The 6,904-nt window shown below is 43.6% G+C and overlaps 1 pseudogene; it reads right to left on the minus strand.

Moving 5' to 3' along the window:
- Positions 1–434: 434 nt before the first annotated feature.
- On the minus strand, positions 435–1,030 carry LOC147618446 (dirigent protein-like; annotated as a pseudogene).
- Between the last annotated feature and the right edge of the window lie 5,874 nt (positions 1,031–6,904).

Below are 6,904 nucleotides of genomic sequence, written 5' to 3' on the forward strand. Positions count from 1 at the left end.
GCTCCACAAGAATGAATCATATTAGTCACAAGTCACATATATATAGGCAAGACCTAGAGTGAGTTAGGGCTAGCTATATATAGCTCCAACAGAGGGTGCATCTGCTCACTCTCGCATGTTGTCTGCACTGGCTTGATAATAAAGTTGGTAACCTTATTAATAAGGTTGCAAACCTAGCTGGCATAAATTAACTAATGAAAAAGTAGCGAATAGGTAGCAAAGACTAGGATGCCAATTGGCTTTTGTTGATAGGCATCCGAATATGCGTTGAGGCGTTTGTTGATGTAAATGCATATTTCTTTTATAAGAGCAATAAAATATAATGATTTTTTTGGTTACACATCGGGTCTTTAGAAGATGTGAGTAGGCTTAGGTTAGGAGAATTAATGAAACTAAGCAACGGGTTAGTTACTAAAGACAGCGATGCAAATGGTCTAGTAGTAGAGGTCAAGATCAAAGGAGAGGATCCATCGGGCAGGGGCGGCCCGCACGAGCTCGACGAGGCGATTGGTGGCGAGACCGCGTGCGAGGAGGAAGTCGCCGGTGCCGCCAACAACGCACTCTCTGGGACTCCACGATCTGGCCCATGAATATGGTGACGGTGCCCTTGTAGGTGCCGTCGTCGATGGTGGCGGTGAAGGTGTGGAAAAGCACGAAGCCTTTCAGGCTGTCCAGCACGTAGAAGCCCTGTGCCACCCCGGCCGACGCCGAGCTGTTGGAGGCACCCAGCGTGAGGGGGGCCTCGAAAGTGGCCACCACGCCGAAGCTGAAGGCGTTGAGGAAAGTGCCCGGAGGGGGCGAACCGTACACCGAGGTGAAGTAGGTGTTATTCACGATCGGGTTGTAAACGGTGTTGTGGAGGTAGAATCTGTATTGGGACGGGCCGGCCTTGATCATCTTCTTCTTGTGACAAGACGCCGGCGTGGCATTGAAGCTGATCAGCGCCAGTAGCAGGCATGATGCGAGGAGCCAGCGGCTGGCCATACGGCGATGAGATCAGACAACAAGAGTACCTCGCTTGATCTGCAAGCTGCTGGGTAAATTATTAGGTGGAAAATCTATAAGACTCAACTATGATCTATTAATCTCTTGTTAAGATGGTATTCTATGTTGCCCAACTCCTCTCTAATCCTATGTGGATTGCATCATTAAGAGGAATAATATTCTTTTGATCTTCTCTATTCTAATCTTTCTACTTATCATATCTAAGTGTAGTGTCTCTTTAACCCTATGAAGGTCGAGGGAGATGTTGCTACAAATAGATTATGAGTATGTCAACAAGAGAGAGAATAGTGCGAGAGAATTTAAGAAAAGAGGGAGTATTCCTTTCCTTATTATATGCTACTTCTCTTCATTTCGAAATTCTCTTCTTGTGAATCCTTGTCTAATTGAGCTATATATTACATAAGCTCATCTTAATTGGGAGATGGGTGATATATGGGCTTATCTTGTGATTATCTATGTGTAGTGTTTTCTTGTGTAAATCCATTGACTGACACTGTGGAGAATTCAGAAATGTTTCTACACTAGAGAAAGAGACATGTGAAACCATAGGCTCAATCTAGTGAGAGAGGAAAGGAGGGAGAAATTTGTTTGAGTGGCTATATGTGAGGCATTCAACAATGAGAGAGAGGAATTCAACAATGAGAGAGAGGAAGAGAGTTTCACATTATTGAGAGAGAGAGAGAGAGATTCACTACTTTTTCATTTCTATAGTGAGATTTAAACATCCATGTGAAGCTTTTATACCTACAGCGAGCCTTCAACTGGCTGAGTAGCGAGTATGGATGTGGAGCTTGGGAAGATGTAGCAAGGAGTTTCTTATTGCTATGGACGCCTTTGAGCGATTCCTTTTATCATACATGGATGGACTACTATAGAGCTTGCTTGTGTCAGCAAATCTAAAGGTGCTGCTCTTTTCAGGTGAAGCTACAAACCTTGCTGAGGGAAGGCAATGTGCAACACAGAAGATGAGCTAACTTGAGAATTGGTAATGGAAGCTTATATCCACCTGCCTATGAGTCAAATTGGAGATTTTACATTGTCATTAATTGAGGGTTAATATCGATCGTGATAATAGCAAGATGCAAAACTGGCCATGAGAGCTGTGAACAGGCAATCAAATGGCGGTGATGACAGCTGGTAGAAACCAGGTTGTGAGTGCCGTAAATGTTGCATTGCAAGAAAGCACTCTAAAAACTTCGGTCTGGATACTGGTGAGGACACACTCAGCACGTAGAAAATCTCAGCAGAGACACATCATTGATGGAGAACTCACAATATACTACAATAGGGAGGCAACATCGTTAGAGCTGAGAAGGGAGGCGTGGCATAGTTACTTAGTGTAACAATGAACAACTGGTTAAGAGACAACGTAGCACTGCTATGTGCACAGATGGCATGTTGATTGCACAACGGGATAATGGCTACAGATTGTTCTCAATGTTGATGCTAGTAGCTTTGGCACTTTGAGGTTTAGACCTTTAGGCCCTCATTCGTCAACTTCATGTTATTATCAGGCAGTTTGTTCATGCCACGAATGGTTTTTTGAGTTCGAAGGATTAATACCTGGTCACTTTGCAAGACATTTGTTTGATGAGGTGGGAGGACATTTGGAGAAGCTTTCTATGTGAGACAGGGCTTCTAAGTTAGCCGGTTCTCCTTCAAACTATTGAAGCTGTCATTAGTGATTGAAGGTTAGAGAAGGGTTGGAAGAAGGTCAGTTGAGGGAACAGGAAGGTCGTGGGGTTGAGAATATAAGGTTAGCTAATGTTGGAGGACATCAGAAGATCCTAGAGGATAATTTTCTACCCACGCACTAGTGGAGGCATTCGGAGTCAGAATATGAAGGGTTGTGTGTCAATTGGAGTGGTATCTGTTCAGTTGGATGTCATTTGTCGTTATAAAAGGCTCTAAAATTGATGATAAGAGGTGCCCAAGGTCAGAGATGACTTGAGAGGATAGCTAAAGGAGGCAACTAGACCAGATAGGGAGTTTGGGAGGGTGTTGAAGTGTCCAACATAGACGACTCGAGGTAAGAGGGCAGGTGCAAGTTTGATTGGTGTCCTTCGAGCTGGGATTTGAGTGTCCCCCAATTTTAGTCCCATTGTGTTCTCTTCTTGTGTGCCTGTAAGTGGTGTATAGAGGCCATTACCTAGCCACCACACATCATGAATAAGAAGATATCTTTAGAAAAGCTGACCAAAATAGCAAAAAAGCTCACTGAAGGAATCTCACCAAAAAATATCCCCCCAAAAATAGCATGTGATTTTGTCTAATAAGTAAGCCAATGATGCTAATGGATGCAATAAACCACTAATTAGGTTTATAAAACCCTAATTTAACATTTGGTTTATTTTGTTTGCAGAGCCAAAAACCCCAGATGCAAGTGTATAAATCTTTCCCAAGCACCATTGAAGGCACATTTAGCTAAGAAATTGAGGAATCTTACCACTTGGGACTTAAATGCTTGAATAATTGAGTGAATATTTCCATGTCCAAGCCTTCCAAGCCCCTTGAAAGTGTATAAATCATTCCCAAGAACAAGGTATACCAAACAACAGGCGAGTGGGAACGAGTGAATCTCATCAATACAATCCCAAAAAGAAAAGGTAATGCCATCTACAATGTCTATTGAAATGAGTAATTTATGCACGAGATCACGTCACTCTGGCACAAAAAATCTGAGCAGCATACTTCACATAGACAAAAATAACAAGAAGAAATTTCAGGCCAAGTCATAATCTATGCCAAAATTACATCTCATTTTAAAGCATCTTTCAATCAACCACAAACCAGAAAATGTTGGTATATGAATCGACGGTGGAAAAACAACAAGCATTGAAAGGTTCCAAACATAATAAAATAGCAGCACCACACCTAATACATAGCCAATATTCCCAACGACATTCACGAATCCATACCAATATGCTGCAACCAAGCTCCATTGCTATACCACCACAATGGCACAAAAGCTCGAAATAGCAAGCCATGAATGTATGGCTTATCTCCATGCTCCCACGGTGTTACATAAGAAGATAAGGCACCCAACAACTTCTTGATATAGGCCATCATTAAAAGGGTCACTTGCATCTTCAAGACTAGTCCCCTAGCCCTCCATGGAGGTGGCAAATGATCGTATGCAGATATACTATATTGCAAGGACCCAAAACAAGACAAAGAACATATTCAGTAGCTAATGTATGCAAAGTACAAAGCACAACATAGCAAAGAATCCCATGGTCAGAAAGCAAAGAGGTTGCCACATATATCCCATATTGCACGTGCTCCTATGTGATCATATCCCATGTAGGTCGAGGCGAAGAACCATAAAGAAATCCATCGAAGGAGGACATTCAAAGAAACTCACTATTCTAACCTTCTTGAGGATGTCTTCACCTTGGAACATAGAAATGCTACTCTCGTCATTGACTCTATCTTTTTTCAACACTTTTGGACGTAAGAAGTAGGGCACAATTTGTAATCTTGCATCTTGCTAATTCAAATGCTCCTCTTCTTTGTTGTTCTTTATAGTCATATCTCTAGCATCATCTTCTCCCATGCCCACATTAACTCTTTCATTATTTTCAAAGCCTTCCATGTTATCCTCGTGAGACTCTGAAATCAAATCTACCATACAAAGAGGCTTTAATTCCAGAAAAATGTAAAAATAAAGTCCCTTTGATAGCCTGTGCCAGCACAGTCCATATTGGCCATACTAAATTTCATAAAAAAGACAAAGAGAGAGAGAGAGAGAGAGAGAGAGAGAGTTTAATGGACATTTACATTCTATCTCAACTACACCTCGGGCGGCAGGTACGTATAACATATGAATCCAATAAGATTAGAGAGTTCCTTACCTCAAGTAATCAAATTATTGGTGGGTCTATTGCAATGTCCCACACACACCACAAGATCAATCCAATTTAGTTTTTCTAGTAATTGAGTTTTATAAAAAGTAAGAAGATTATACATGTGATCTGAAACTTCATGCATCCACCATAAATGTAGAAGAAAAACATGATTACTAGAATGATCGACTTTATTTAAGAGACAAAGATGTCCTAGATCTAGTTGTAATGGAAAAAGTTAGGTCCTTTAAGCTTATTCAAACATTTTTTAGGGTAGTCGAAACAATCTCAAGAAGGTCCCGAGCTTGAAACATATAGTAAGTACCTTGTGAGTTATATGCTAATAACCTTTAGAAACATGTTTGAGAACCACTGTTGGATGCCTTATTTTACTACTTCAAAAAAAAAATGCCTACACTTATTTTATTAGGTAGAATAACATCCAATTCTATGGTGGAATCTATGGGATGTTAACAACTCTACCCTATAGATTTCATTTGCATTCTCTCTCAACTGCACTTGGGGCGGGCGCCAATCTGTATCATAAGTGTAATCAATGGCCATAACTACAGGGGGATGGTATAGAGCATCCCTCTATGAGTCCACCAGATTTCGTATCTGGGTGAAGATCCATGGCATGGCGCTGCCATGAGGGTGGTCGTAGCTTGGGCCGGCGCGGGCTATAGAAGGAGAGAGAGAGAAGGGTTTTAAAACAACAAAAATAGTCACCCGCATCGGCATGGGTTATGCGGGCTGTTTTCAGTGAAAGAATCGCAACCTGAGCATTCCTGCCGGCCATCTCAAAGGGGCCGAGAGCAGACACAAACAAGCGCTAGGGCAGTGGGAGGGCATACCAGTTGGCCATCTCAATGGGGCCGAGAGTGGACACAACAAGTGTGAGGGATTTGAAAACAATAAAAAATATCCGCCCGGCCGGCTACAAGGGCTTTGTTTTTGGAGGTGCTAAGGCAAGGTGCCCGGGCACATACTAACCGTCCATCTTAAAGATCAGGCCAAGAGTGGAGCTCGAGGCCTACTTCTATAGCCCCTGCCAGCATGGTCTGGTTTGAAAATAATAAAAAATATCCGCCTACAAGGGTTGTGTTTTCGGAGGTGCTAAGACAAGGCATACTAGTCGGTCGTCTCAAAGATCTGGATGAGACCGGACACAAACAAGCTCAAGGCTCCCTCCTCTTGTAGCCCGCGCCGGTGTGGGCTACACGATGAGAGAGACAGAGAGAGGGGGGTAAAAACCATTAAAAAATGCATTACCACCCGCTCTAGCTACAAGCCGGGTGTGTTTTCTTAGCAACACTAGGGCAAGGCGCATACCAGTGGGCCGTCCCAAAGGCCGGGCTAAGACCAGACACAAACAAGCTCAAGGCCTCCTCCTGTAGCCCGCTGGGCTGAGAGAGAGAGGGGTTTGAAAACCATTAAAAAAATTACATTACCACTCGCGCCAGCGGGCACCTGGCTTTTTTTATAGCAGTCCTTGCATACTAGCCGCCCATTTGAAAGGGCGGGCAAAGACCAGACACAAAAACCATTTGAAAGGGCGGGCAAAGACCAGACACAAAAAAGAGGCCTCCTCCTGTAGGCCGGCACCAGCAGGGGCCCTTACATTCCAACCGTCTGTTTGAAAGAGTGGGCCGAGACTGGACACAAACAACAAGCTCGAGGCCTGGCGAGGGTAACCAAACCAAGCAAATCACAAGAGCTCAAGGGAGCCATCGTAGGCCCTTGCATTCCACACAATAGGCCTCCTCCTGTAGGTCAGCACCAACGCGGGCCCTTGCATTCCAATCGTCTTTTGAAAGGGTGGGCCGAGACACAAACAACAAGCTCGAGGCCCTTGCATACAAACCACCCATCTGAAAGGGCGGACATAGATCAAACACAAACAAGAGGCCTCCTCTTGTAGGCTGGTGCCAGCGTGAGCCATTGCATTCCAACCCTCTACCTGAAAGGGTGGGCCTCTTGTTGAGATGCCAAGCTCAACATGAGCTAACACTCACAAGGCGCTTGCATGACTGTTCGACATTTATATCACTAAA

Source organism: Cibotium barometz, chromosome 35, assembly GCF_041138505.1.
Source record: "Cibotium barometz isolate CiBa-2024 chromosome 35, ASM4113850v1, whole genome shotgun sequence".
NCBI classification, from domain to species: domain Eukaryota; kingdom Viridiplantae; phylum Streptophyta; class Polypodiopsida; order Cyatheales; family Cibotiaceae; genus Cibotium; species Cibotium barometz.